General features: G+C 35.0%; 1 protein-coding gene across 1 annotated transcript in view; it reads right to left on the minus strand.

Moving 5' to 3' along the window:
* Positions 1 to 1222: 1222 nt before the first annotated feature.
* Positions 1223 to 15481, minus strand: part of ca8 (carbonic anhydrase VIII) — a 170890-nt gene continuing 156631 nt past the window's right edge. The window contains exon 9 of the mRNA XM_039754564.1: positions 1223 to 1839. The gene's annotated coding sequence lies outside the window, so the exon portion shown is untranslated. The remainder of the gene's footprint in view (positions 1840 to 15481) is intronic.

Below are 15481 nucleotides of genomic sequence, written 5' to 3' on the forward strand. Positions count from 1 at the left end.
CCATGTTCTGTAGCAGTAATTATTTATTAATAAGTTGCATTAACCAAATCATGACAGTGCCATATTGCATTTCGTTAAGTTGAATGTGTCAGGTTTTTCAGCCGTTTCTCTTCATTTGTACTACTGATTGATGAATTTTTGTCACTTACTCTCTTTTACTTTTCCTATTGGTGATCCCCTTTTGTTTCCCAGAATTCAAAATGGACAGCATGTCATGGCGTTATAGGGGCATTGCCGCATTTTGCAGCAAGCATGTGGTGTATATGAGGCTCGCAGAGCATAATGACATAATCTTGGCAGCAATTTTGACAAACTGTACAAGTAGACATTGAAGCGTGATCTGAAGGTTTCATCCTTCCCAATCAGTGCCGGGCCATTTTCCTAACTCCCCCTTTAAATTTTGCTTTGGCAGCATATCTTTCACTCAAAAGAAAAAATTGTAGGTAGTATATTGGTCAGTTGGGAGAAATGCAATTCTGGAGCTAAAATCCAGCAGGCAGTATAACCAAACTTCACACTCACTCAGGTATCCACTGCTGGTCACCACTGCTGAGAAGACATTACAGATCACTGAAAACCACTTCTGCTACGTTTGGTAGTTTCTGACAAGCAGCGGCCACTCTGGTTTGGCCCCTCCATCCCATCAACCATGGTCTCCTTTATAAGGGCTGACGGCGCATGGAGCATATGTTAAATTATACAGGTTGTGATACTGGCTCATGTAATGTGGTTATAGTCGTGTGCTGCATTTTAGGTTACCATTGTTAAACGTAACGTAATAATTGTAAATGTTGCAGTTTTTATGCAAGTATTGTAACATGGCTGTAGCACACCTGCATAACAAATCATTTTTTATTTATTCATTAAATTAATTTAACTTCAATTTATTTTGACCATGGCACTTGAAGAGAGTATGCTGTAATGGTCTGTTCTGTGATCATTAAGATGAGACAAAGAAAATAAATTAGTCATGAAGTTAAAGTTGTTTTATATGCTGAGAAGGCAGAACATTAGCCTTGCTGATTTTTTTCCCAGACTAAAGAGAACAATGGGTACTTGTCTTATTGGCTGCTCCTTTAAAAAATGAACAAGATGGAGTTTTTATTGAGTAACCAGCTTATCTACCAAGTTATGCCTTTAATTGTGTGTGTGAATAAACCAGTTACTCGTGTATTAATAATGGCTGAACTGAAAGGGAAAAAAAAATACTACTGACACTCCAGATATTTAAAATTTTAATGGTAGATTACCAACTGTCGTACTATGCACAGAGTTTTAAGACAAACTCATTACTTCAAAGTTTTAATAAATAATTTTCAACAATAAACCTTATTTACACATCTGAGTACATGTGCTGCCTGTCTGTCACAAAAGATGTAGTATTTATGGCAGATATGGCAAACAACGAAGGACACATGCTCTTATCTTGAAATAAACAAATGGTCTGATTCCTTTGGAAGGTCAGTAAAACACATCAGTTAGCTTATGTTTTAATTTATAATATAGAAATGCATTAACAATACCAGTGCACTAACAGGCTTTCACATTACTTCTAGTCATATTTTTCCTGTGATGTCTTATTTGCAAAATAAATACCATCTACATCTACATGAATGCTGCATTTTGGAAACAGACTTCCAGGGTGTGTGTGATGAAATCTACAACCTGAATATTTCTTCTGCAAACTTTCTTCCATCAGGCTGTAAAGCACATCCTCTGCTTGCAGCTTTCCTTTTGGGCTGTATTAATTAGAGTAAGAAACACAATGCAAGTTTTGTACTCCAAGCAGAGACCCAATTTGAAGGCATCCAGTACACTGAGGAACCATTGTCTTCTTTCCTGTGGCAAGATAAAAGACACATTGAAGTTGAAGTCAGTTTTAGGAGTGCAATGCTGCCTGTTTATAATCAGCAAGGCTGACAGACACAAAGTTATGTCAATGTCCCATTTTTTTGTTATTTTTTTGCTGATTTTTCAGCTCATTAGCAAGGAAGAGGTTATGTTTCACTGAAAATTTCTTTCTACCCACTATCCATATTCTCTTTCATATAACCAGGGATTTAATACCATTTCCATAATGCAAATTCTTACTTGAAAAATAACCAGTTTATTTAAAATATCAGTCTGTACGGATCTTGCACAATGCCTTCAAATGTTTTACCATAACAAAAATAAAAAGCATAATTGAAACATGTTGTCTTTTTCCTGCTTGGAAAATTGGCTGAGAGCAGAAAGCCCAAAGGCTTCATTTGAAAGCGATGCTCATTCAGTGATGAAAATTGTAAACATTGTAAACCACCAGCTATTTAGCCTATGCAATATCTTTGCTATCAGTTTTGTTTATCTGAGAAAAACACGTTAATTTATGTACATTAATTATTGCTTTACTTCTCCAAATTCAACACATAATATAAACACTCCATGGTATTCCAGTAGTTAAGAATGAACACAACATGTGTGTCTATAGCATTAATTTGAGCACTAAAAAGGCTTCTTAACATGTGCTTAATTCAGACGTGGACATCTCCAAACCTCTGATTAGATGTCTCTAAATCATACTTTAAAGCAACACTCTACCCAAAAATGATATTTTTTTTGCTATGTTACTTGCTCCATGTAGTTTGTAGTGATGGCTGAGAAGAAATGTTAATCTAATGTTTTCATGAAGAACGTGACAAAAAGGTTTTATCATATAATAGAACCCAAAGGTGACCAATGCTGTACAATGGCAAACAATGGAAAAAAAGAAAAAAAAAAAACCCTGATGTTCTTTGTGTTGCATAATCCAGCTGTCAGTTCTCCAGTTGTATGCTCAAAATGTCCAAAACACATTTTTTTTTACTAAAATATTATTATTAGTTACTTCCAGAAAAATCGGGGAACATCAACAGGAAAGGTATCCCATAATACTTTGCTTTTGAATTGACAACAGGATTCTTGACCATTGAATGAGGGGGAAAGGCAGATCTTCAATTCAAGTAACATTTAAAAAAAATGTCGCTTTTGGGTGGAGTATTCCTTTAACAGTCTGCAGTAGGAATTGAATGCTTTTCCCAAGCATAAACCAACTCTAAAGACAATGGAATGCTCAAGAAATTGCACCCACAAATGTGACTGTGTGAATGTTACCATTTTTATATTGCCATTATTTATATTTATTTGAAATTATTTGCAAATTATCTTCATCTGCTTATAATGACAAATGATGTTTTCTGTTGTGCTGCTCTCCATAATCTATGAAGTGATGATACCAAATTGCATCCTAGGTAATGAATTTAACTTTTTATCTTGTGTGCCTTACTTGGGATAGATGAGACCTTGGAAGATCATAATGATTCTTGTATGTGACCATCAACAGCTCTTTTAAACGGTGGAGGAATGCATTGCCCAATTCCACCAATTTCTCCCTTCCTACATGTGAAGTAAACTGGCAGGTTGACTGTAGATATTGTGTTTTTAAGGTGAGAAGACTTTATTTGTTTTAGTTTGGTTTGACATTCTAACCAAACTTTAAGTAAGGTCATATTCAGCCATCTTATAGAATGAATAAAGATGAAAGACGCCTCACGCCTGGACAAACTTGTTAAGAAGGCAGGCTCCATTGTAGGATTAAGGTTGGACAGTTTAACATCTGTGGCAGAGCGACGGGCACTAAGCAAACTCCTGTCAATCATGAAGAATCCACTGCATCCACTTAACAGTGTCATCTCCAGACAGAGGAGTAGCTTCAGTGACAGACTTTTGTCACTGTCCTGTTCCACTGACAGACTAAAGAGATCGTTCCTCCCCCACACTATGCGACTCTTCAATTCCACCCTGGGGAGTAAATGCGAACATTAATTTTATTTTAATTATTTTCATTTTTATTACTATTTAATTTAATATTGTTTCTTTGTATCAGTATACTGCTGCTGGATTATGTGAATTTCCCCTTGGGATTAATAAAGTGTCTATCTATCAATCTATCTATCTAAAGAAAAAATAATATATAGTTGCCAGTTCATGACACTGTGGACATGGTTCAGATTGTCAGCTTTTCTTTTTCTTAAAAAAAAAAAGACTTTTTAATGTTCTTTTCTTTTACAGTTTATTTACTTTTGGATTTTTGTACATTTGGAACGTTTAATTTTCTCAGCATTGTTTTATTTAATTTGTGCTCCATAAGAACTAGTTGGTTTTGCAGGCACTGTATATGTAAAAGCAGGTAAACAAAGCAAACCTCTGTGGCTTGACCAAATCTTTAAAATGAATTATTTTCTCTTGGCTAGAAATATGGGCTGTTAAGGCTTTCATACCACCACATGGCATTTCTTTGTTTTGTCATCCTGTTACTCCCAAAATTCCTAAGTAACGCAACAGCAAATTTGTCTTTTCTGTTTTTTTTTATCTTGTGTACCATTTTAGTCTTCCAACAACAACTCTTGTTCTTATTTGCCTTTAGTTTTTGTTATTTCAAGGCCAGTCAATAAGATGTAATAATTCCATTTCTTATAAATAGTTTTGTACTTTCCTTTTTCCTGTGATACTACCATTCTGTTAGTATTTGGGGAATTCAGATTTTCACACTAAACACTGGCAAAGTTGTTCTTTCCAGACTGATTAAAAATATTCTTTCATGTAATGGATAGATGAAGAAATGCAAATGTAATCAATGCTTTTAAGATTGTCTATACTGCCATCTACAGTTGATTTTAAGATTAACATGAACAAATATTTCAAAATGAAAGTATATTATGTCAGTTATTTAACAGTACTGTACAGTTTGACTATTTTGCATAGGGAAAACATACAAAAATTATATTCTTTTATTAGCATGTTTTCATTCATGTTGATTTTATTAATCATTTTCTGAAAATTCACGGATGGGTGGATTAATTCCTACTCTGTTAGCTGAATGATGAATATTGAAAAGCAAGGTATTAGATATTCTGTGTTAAGTCTGTGTTTTTGGAAACACATCAAACACAGCATCTACAGATATCTATATCAGTATCTATTTCGAAACTGACTTAATTCAGTAAAGTGTATTTATGTTTTTTATTCTGTTCTTCAAAATAATATAATCTGTATGAAGTACATGAGAGAATTTAATAAATAGCAAATGAAATCAGGATTTTTTATATAACTGTGGACTGAAAGTTGAAGGTAACGAAAATCATTTGTTAACATTGTCCACTATAGTGCTGTACAAAAATGTTAAATGAAAACATAACAGACGAAAAATGAAGTATTTTATACATAACAAATTTTATTCTTTATTTTAATTTTAATGCTATTCCAAACATTGCTGAAAGTCAATTTGTTTTGTACTGCTGTTTTCAAAATAATAAATAAACTGCCAACAACCATTCAGGCTTCCAAGCTAATGTAACAATGTTCATGAAACATGACTATTAAAGACTTAATCCCAATAATCCACAAAAAATTATTGAACTCTGCCATTGCCTTTATATTAAAACCACACTCACTGCGCTGATTAAATTGAAGTGTTCTTTATCTGCAATGGTATCAGCCAGAAGATACTGGCAATCAACAATTCTAGTGATGGCTCTACTGGCTTATTTTTATCTTAAATGGTAACTAAAAGCAAGTACCTCACAACAAATATAACTATCACTACCGAGAGAGAAGTTCAAATATTTTTCTATAAGATTAAATCACCTCAAAACTGACTGCAAAAAGCTGGTAATATATAATGATGCATTTTACTGCATACAGTAACAAGTCCAATGCTTTTATATGGTAAAAGTGAACCCTTTGCATTGCCTTTTCATTTTTACATTATCTTTTGTGTTCTTTCTGTCTGCTTGTATGAAGTAAACAATGAGAGAAATAATCCTTCCTAGCATTTATACTACAAAACCAGCAATCCAGCTGGTACAAATTGTGATTTTTATAGGGTAATACTTTTACTAGGTATTAATTTTTAAAGAAAGTCAATTCAAAATAAGATGCTTTGTCAGTGCGGAGCAAATTTTAAATGTAATCAGGACTCTGTCTCAATCATATATGAGCACACGTTATGTTTTGGTATGAAAAAGTTCAGTTGCTTAACACAAGGAATACACACTGAAGAATTTTATCACCAATCCAGCCTGCTGCATTCCTCACATATGTGTGTTGATCTTCTTTCATTTAGAGTGCATATACAATTTCATTTAATTTAATTTCTTTAATGTTTTTTGGATATTCACTTTTAGGAGTTGACTATTTTACTATCTAAGTCCACAATTTGAGACTGGCCGTATCTATTCATTAATTACATACTGTTACGTAGTTACATACGTACGTACATTGATTTTTAAATCCAAGTCAGGGCTGCAGGAGGCTGGAGCCTATCCTAGCAAGATTGATCACAGAGTATGAACCGACCCTGGATAGAGAGCCAGTCCATCACAAGTGCCATCATTTAATTAATATGGGTTATGTAATATGGATTGTTAAAGCTTTTAATGTTGTTGCTTACTTTGAGCTTTAGACTCATAAGATGGAGTGTCTTTGGAACGATAAATGTACAGGTTAAGACTTGTGATTCACGGGTTTACGATTTGCGGATCTGCCTATTTGTGGGTGGGTACGTGAATTTTGTGACCTATTGCAGAAAACCACAGACAGTGTTCTACCCCATTACTTAAATGGGGTGCAAATCCCAGCAACCATAGGAGTATTGAAGTATTGGAGTCATTGGGCAGCTTTGGCAGTTGCCATGAGGGCAGCTAGATTAAAGATGAATGCGCTTAGTTTAAAGTAAGCCATGACAAGCTAGCAGGATCACAATTGGAGGTGTCGTTTTGTTTCAATTGGATTACAATTACACCCATCAGATTACAGATTTCTCTTAATTTATGTTCCTGTCCTGTGCCCACTTGTTGGTGTGATTTCACCTGGGTTATAAAATATCTTTGTCTGGGAGTTCTCCCAACTTCTCCAAATCTTCACACACATCAGCGTCATAGTAGGACAAAACTTTACATAACTTTCTGGAGACTTCACAGGGGAGTTTATTTCATAACTACGGCACCATCATCTGCATCTGCGAAACTGGACTGTGTTGTGATTGTACTTTCCTTAATTTAGTGAAGTTTCTAGTTGGCTATCAATTTATCCTTCTTATTACTAAGTTCCTACTTTGTAAGTATTGTAATGACATATTTCTTATTCATATACCATTTTGTGATTCCAATCGCTGTTATTAAAGATTTTTATTATATATCTAACAAATGGCTTTATGCAAGGCGACTTACAATATCTGAAAACATTACAACAGTTTTACAGATATTTTTATAATTTGTGTAACGGAAGTTACGTGATTTGGTCAGTGTCACACAATGAGACAGAGGGGAAAAATTAACAAGTATTTATTAAACTCTTATGATCTGATAAGAAACATTATTTTTTATATTTATATGGAAAATAGATTTAAAATCAAATAGTAAAAACAGCTAGAACAGTGTTTTAAAATTCCACTTTAGTCTTTGAACAAGCAAAAATGTAACTAAATCCTAAAAAGAACAAATCATTAAGGGGTAACAATCACATAAAGTGTAAGTCTTGAAGACAAAAGTTACAAATACACAGAGTCACTCTTTAATCAAACAGGCTTGGTTTATGGTCAGTGCATTTTAAATCACCTCAGTTGCCGCTGTCTGTTCAAATTGTTCTGATTTCAGCTGCGCTCACTTGCTATCCTGCCGTACCTTCGAACTGGTGGCCGCCTGTTGTTAAAAATCTTTGTTGTCCGCCTAGATAAACTTTTGTTTTCTGAAAGTCTCTGCAGCATTGAAACAAACAGAGCAGTTCATTTTCCTAATATTAGAGCCCACGGTTCTCTTACATTTGGAGAGCAACACATTTTGAAAGTGTTATATTGGTTTGTATTAATTTCACTGAACAATGTCCTCTTGGACAGATTTTATTTATTTATTCTTTTCCTCAACTTGCAGGTATGCAACATTAAGCAATACGGCCTGTTCCTGTACATTTCAGGATACATCTGGTTTCTTAATCATTGTTAACTGCATCCTACACATTGACTTTTTCCTGTTTCATAACTTAAAATAACAATTTTGTGAAGTAATGGTTTAGTTTCTGCTCTTGCTTTTTCAACTGTTTTTATTTTTTAACTGCAGACAGTGTGGTGTAGTGATTAAGGCTTTGGACCTCAAACCTTGAGGTTGTGGGTTCAAATCTCATTCCTGACACTGTGTGACCCTGATCAAGTCATTTAACCTGCCTGTGAGCCAATAGGAAAACCAAATTAAATCTAACCAAGTGTATCATAAATGTTGTAAGTCACCTTGGATAAAGGCATCAGTCAAATTCGTAAATGGAAACTCAAGACTTAGTGTGTATTTAACTTCATCACTTTTTCCATATTATTTCATAAAGCTTATAATGTTTTCTTTTACACTAAAGACTAAATTCTTAGTGTCTTTATTGTTGATTTAAATATTATTTGTCAGCACTTTGGCAATACATTTACTCTGTCTAGTCAAATACTTTTTGTGTTCTGTAGCACATTTTATCAAGCACACCATCATAAGCTGCCTTGCAAAAATCAAAATAATATGATTCAAAGTGAAGGAAAGAGAGAAAAATTTGATAATTCAAACAGAAGATGAATGCAAATATTAAAAAATGAATGTACACAGCAGTAGACTGACAGTTAAAGTTGATACAGAATATGGCATGGTAAGCGCCATTATGATGGACATATGATGAGGTTAGGAGCACAGACTGATACAGTGCATTGCCACACCCACCACATGACAAACCAACTCAGGATCCAGGTTCAGACCCGCGTGCAGCCATGCAACGGGTGATACCTCAGCACCACACTAGTTCAGATGGAATGGAACAGTGGGAGGTGTTTTATGGTGGCTGGAGTGCCAATTCTGCCACCAACCCCCAAGTTTTTCCCTGCAGGTTGGAGGGCCTACATGCAGGGCTGGATGCAGATTAACGTCATACCCAGGGTGAGCAATTGCAGGTGAAGAAGAGTCCGAAAATGTAATAAACACAGGAATGACAAGCAAAATGAAAGGTGGGCCTTCAGAAGTGATAACACAGACATGACCCGGTGAAGGAGTCCCAGAAATTGGAAACTGCAGAGCTAAATGTGTATTCACTACTATTTGATTGGCTACTGTTAAAAGATTTTAAATTGTTTCTATTTGGCTCATGACTTGTTTTTACAAAAAACATTTTGCATCCATTCTAATCTGTTAATTCTTTATGCTAGAAATCAAAATTGAAAACATAATTCAGAAAGAGAGGTGATGAAGTCTTGACAGAATATTTTACATCTGAGGGTTTGGTCAGAATCTTTAACTTTCTATTCGTGATTAAAATAAAAGAAATAAATAACTGAAGCTGAAATATGACATTCAAAACTCCAGATGCATTCACTCATACATTATGATAAACATATTTTGCTTTATAAAAGCATGGATGGGGATGGAAGATTTAATCAACCCAGGCCTCTACAACAAAGCGTTTTTATAACCTTTATATTAAAAAGAATGAATCAATTGAAACTTCTTAGTAAACTTTTTAAACAGCCTTTTATTATAAATCCATATTGCTTTGTGTAGGTTCCCCTAAAATATGCTGCATATATGTGTGTGTGTATATATATATATATATATATATATATATATATATATATATATATATATATATATATATATAGGTAGAAGAACAAAAGTGGGAGAAATATCTAAGAAAGTACAGGAAAGTATGTTAAAGTTGTACAAACATTTGTTGTGGAGAGATGATGGATATGTGGGCAAAAGTACAGGGAAAGAGAAAGCGAGGGAGGCCAGAGTGGAGGTGAATGAGTAAAGTAAAAGAAGATCTGCAGGAAAGGGCTTGACTAGCAAGGAGGTGCAGGACCAAGCTGTTTGGAGAAGGTTGATCAAGCTCATCAACTCCATATAGAAGTGGGAAAAGGTGAACAGGAAGAAGAACATATGTACAGTATATTGTAAGGTTTCTAAACTTGTTTGGGATTCTCCCCAGTGGGACAACACGCTGAAGAGCGTCCTGAAGCGTGATCGCCACGTCTGTGGAAGATAGTTTATCAGTTGCCGGGGCAACTGCAGGCTCCCAACACTGGAGTGGCTTGCAGCTAAAGCAGATCCGAGTCAATTGCGGATGCGCTATAAGCACTTGCCATCGATGGGTGATGCAAGGAACATTATAAACACAGGGAACAGGATTACTTGGCCACTAACCTGGCCACGACCCCGCCTGATTGCTGTGTCTGTGCATAGGAGAGTGGTAGATCCTGCAACATTAAATAACCGTGCTGTTCCAGTTTCAAGCTGAATAAAGTTGGTTTTGCTAAAATACTGAGACTCAGCCTCATGTTTTGGAGTGCAAGACAAGGACTAACACATGAATGTCTGTGAAGACAGTAACCATGCTAGAAGTGGACCTGCGTCCATAACACTGTAAAGCTGCAGGACACCGGCTGTGTGGAGTGGATTCACCTTGGAAAGTTGATGCCCATTTATTGACATTGATGTCCAGATGTGAACTGCTGTCTTAGTTAGTAGACAACTAGACCAGATGTTGAACAACATTGGTCCTAGAGGGCAAACGTGGTGTCAGGTTTTTGTATCAACCCAGTTGCATAATTATAAAACAATCTCTGCCAACAACCTATCTTTTTTAATTTAATGGTATGTTAGTGTTTTAACTCTGCAATGTGAAGTCATTCTTATATCGTAGATTTTTTTTCCTTTCTAAGGAAATCACCCAAATGATTTGAAGCCTAAAACAAATGAGTACTTTTCAGTCATTTTTTTTTTCTCTTCAGATTCCTTCTAAGTTTTTTTATTAAGCCAAATAGTTCACGATGAATACACCAAAGTGTAAATTGAAACAAGCTAGATGGAAATCTTCTGGTTTCTTTGTCATCTATGTCTTATTGCTAATAAGGAGCAATTAACAAGAGTGAATGCAGCTGTTTAAGACTAAGACATACAGTTAAGTTCAAAATCTTAACAAGCAGGACAAGTAAAGTGAAGCAGAAAAATGTCACTTGAGCCATAGGTGCTTTATCAGCAATAATTATTGTCTCATTAAGTAATCAAGTTGGAAAAAAACCTGCAGCCACTGCAGTCCCCCAAGGCTGACGTTGCTCAACGCTGAACTAGATAATAATAACTGAAAAAAGTCATATTTTTTCAGCTTTTTGTCTGTACTTTGCAAGCTTACTGCATACGGTTACTGGATTGTTAAAGCATGTGTTTGCCTTATTTTTAAAACAAAGCATCATTAAGAGATTCTTATTTTGATAATGCTCAATTTATTTTCAATTAGGACAACAGCCTATTTAAAGTGTAAGACACTTTAACATTAAAGAAAGAAACCCTGTGCAGCAAAGCAAACGTCATCACTGCCAAGAGAGTATTTCCAAAAGGACATAACACAGTTTCTCTGCCTTTATTGCATCACATCAATCATGTCTGATTTTTTTTGGACAGTACAAGCTTATTGTGACAGCAATTGAATAGAAAATGTGTGCGAAAGGGGACCTGTCTGTATGTTGTGCCTGTTCTGCTTCAGCGTTAAAGCAGTGTGTAGTATTTTGTTTTTTACTCTTACTGTAACCAAAAAAACCTGCATGAAGTGCACCGCCTGGCCTAAATCATATTGGTTAATCACACTACAACAGCACTGACTTTACTTCAAAGCACTTTAAGAATTTGTTTTTGCTTCTATCACAAAAGCAGATTTATTCTACTGTTAAGTCTGATAAGAGTATTCATGAATATGGATTAACTAGAAAGAGTAATATCCGGAGCTTTTTATTTATTTTTAATTGTGCTAGCAAAATGCATTGTTACTATCATTTCTTTTTAATGAAAACTGAATTTGCTCCATGTTTGCCTTTTGACCAAGTCTAAGAGATGCCAGTCCCATTGCTCAGTTTTGCATAGTGCTACTGGCATTGTGAGCCAAACCACAGTGTCGCAGATCCAAATCCACCCAAGGGCTGACTATGTGAGGTTGCTCTGTAATTATAAATACAGAATTATGAGTTTGAATACGCAGGCACAGAATGAAAGATGTGGGAAATATTTAAATCACATACAAGGTGTAGCTTGATGAATGTAAAATAAGTATTTGGGTTAAAAGACCTGTTTGGAAACAATGAAAAAAATAATATGCTATAACAACAATGGCCTTTACCTATGCATAACTATTATCAACATGTATCACAATACCTATCAAAGCAAGTGTTATGAATAGCACCTTGAATTAACTTTTTGGGATAAAATTTATTTTGGGTACCCAAGGAATTCAGAGGCTTCTCTGAAAAGTTTCTAGTTGCTTAGTTCATTTTGTTTTGGCATTGATGCCACCATTTATGGGATAGTATGCATAGTCATGATGCACCAGGGAAATATTTAGAATTATAAATGAGACAAAATTTAAAGCCATTTGTTAATTTACAGTTGGACAAGTTGTATGCAGGTCTCAACTGGAAAACACAATTAAAGCTCTTTTTATGTGTCATAGAACTCAATGAGCACCACATTCATTTATATGGAAAAAATTTAGAACCATCTGTCAAACTAGTACACATGTCTTTGTGATGTGAAAGGAAAACTGAACTGTGTCAGGAAAACCAATCCAGATATCGAGATAAACTTCATAAAGACCATTACCAAGCTGCAATTTAACTTAATCTCCTGAAATTGGGAATCAGAAGTTATAGTGCTGCCCACTACAGAAAAGTGCCATATATGTACTCTTCTATATAATAATACACTAACATCTGTATGTGATTTTCTGTCCATTCTGACTGAGCAGTCTCATTGGGCAAGAGACACACAAGAGAATACTAAGGAAAAGCATAGGAGGAACATTGAGAGTCTCCTTCAAACATGGATAGTATTTGTAATATAAATGATGTCTTATGTGGGTACTTGGGGCCCGTCTACCATTGGTGGTAGTCAAAAATGAGACAGGAGGTGAGCAGAACACTTTAAAATGACAGAGTCTTAGAAGCAGGCTTTACGGGAATGTGATTGAGGACGCGCTGGCCAAGGCAGGTTGAGACCCATGAAGATAACGTTGAAAGGCATAAGAAGAACATACAGTAGAGGGTACACATAAGGCAGAAGATATGAAATATTTCAAAATGTATTCTATTACCATTCTTTGAAACGCAATGTAGCTAGGACAAAATACAGGTTATGTTTTAAGTACATTTCTGTAGATTTGAGTAACTGACCCTTGTAAATTTTCTTAAGTTTATATTAGATTCACCAGGTAGGTAGAAGAATGAGAGATGGAATGGGCTGACTAGGGCATTTTTATTAATGCTGCCTTAGTATATACATGTCAAAACAAAAGGCTACTCTGTTCAATGAGGCTTAATTATTTTGGGTTTTATTGTCCGTGATTAACTAAATTCATTCAAACAAATTTGAGATCATATAACGTTTTGTCAGAGAAAAATAATAAATTGTTAAATTAGCTTGACATTTATTTTAGTAAAGTATTTAAAGTGCATTTTAAGTATGGTATGTCAGAAGTTATCATAGATCTGTCGTGAATAAGATGCAAGCTGCTTAACAGAAGGAAAATGCTTCAAAACTGGGAAAAAGCTGCCAAGTGAGTGGAAACCAAAATCAAGCTAAGTATGTTAACAACTGTTCAGTTCTGAGCCTCTGGAGATTCCTTTTGGAACGGAAACTAAATGTCTGTCTAACTAACACACATCTTACAGCTCATTACATTGAGTTTTTTTTTTTTTCTAATCTTTTTGTCGCAGTTATATTATTCTGGGTTTGCCTCATATTAGTACAAACTGAATTAGTTTTTGACATTCTTTATTAGTTCACTTATTAAAAGAAGAACAAGACACCTTTGGGTGACTTGCATGGACTTTATTCTTGTGAGACAGAAGAGGATAAAATAAAAATTGAACAAAGTATAATTATTTTACAAATGTAGTCCAGTACTTATGTTTCTGTTTCTGGCTGTCTAGCATCAAGTTTTCTAAATATACCTTCTATGAGTTACAGATCTGTGGAATTATGACATTAATCCTTTTTTTTATTAGAGTTTAAAGTTAGGAGAAAAGATAGCTGAGAACCCTTATTTTGTTGGAAAATTAGTCAAATTAAATTGTAACTGTATAAAAAGTATATTAATTCAATGATATGACTATAGATTGGAGGCAAACATAAATACAAATTGTGCAAAAATGTACAATTTAACATCACCAGAACTGCCATCATTAGAACCTAATTCAGTCTACTGGTTTTTATGCTTATAATCTTGTAGATTGGAACTTACACTTATATGTAAGGTAATGAACCAGAGGTTCATACCAATTCTGAAATATAAAATAATCACAAACAAATTAAGGGTCCAAAGCCCATGTCAACGACATCAAGCATAAAGCAGGAACAGGGTAACAGTCCAACACATGTACACGCCCGCAGTCACACTCAGAAATGAACCTAACATACACATCTTTGGGGATGTGTGAAGATAACCATGGAGAGAACATCCAAACTCCATTAAGAAAATGAGCAGGCACAACTGTATATGTGATTACTGTCAATTTAAGACCTTTTCAATTTAAGGTGCACCTCAACCTTTCGTTCATTGGACAGTAGCTCTCTCCTCAATTCATCACTTTGAATTCACTTGAATGACCTTGTCTTTCATGGACTACTTTCATTTTCTGGAAATATTTATTTAACAATATTATTGTGAAAATTCCATGTGTTTTTGGACATTGTTAGCATACGACTGGATAAGTGAAATGCACCACAAGTAATCTGAGATTTATTCATGGATGTTTTAACATTTTTGATTCTATTCAGCATTTGCCCATGATGGTTGCTGTAGAAGTCAATTGTATCACAAGGTTTGTTATCGCCATTCTCCATGAAAACATGAGGTTCAGTCTTTCTTCGTGGTAAATGATACAAACAACAGTAAGTAATAATAAAAAAAATAATTGTTGGGTAGAGTATTCCTGTAAGCAACAGGCTTTTTTGTCACACAGTCAGTTAAACACAGAAACTGAAGCAGCAACCTTGTGGTCTAAACCAAAATTTCCCAAATGCCAGTCCACTTACTGGTACTGGATTGTGGAATGTTGTTGCTGATCTATAAAAAAATCAGTTAATTCCCAGGCTAAGTGTTTTAACCAATGTGAAACCTTTTCAGACAACATTTCAAATAAAGAATTATGTTATGTTGTGTGTAGACACTCAAACTCCAAAGGGTAACACCACCCACCACTATCTTATCAAATCATCTGAACACATGAATTCCAAAGTGGAAAAAACCGTCCCCTCAATTTTCCAAACAAAAGTGAATAAATATTAATGTTCCAAACTCAAAGGAGGACCTGCGCCTCTGATCTAATGTTACAAGTCCAATGAGGTTATGCTTAAGCTTTATAATGCACTGGTGAGGCCCCATCTGGAGTACTGTGTGCAGT

The sequence above is a fragment of the Polypterus senegalus genome, chromosome 5, assembly GCF_016835505.1.
Source record: "Polypterus senegalus isolate Bchr_013 chromosome 5, ASM1683550v1, whole genome shotgun sequence".
Classification (NCBI taxonomy): domain Eukaryota; kingdom Metazoa; phylum Chordata; class Cladistia; order Polypteriformes; family Polypteridae; genus Polypterus; species Polypterus senegalus.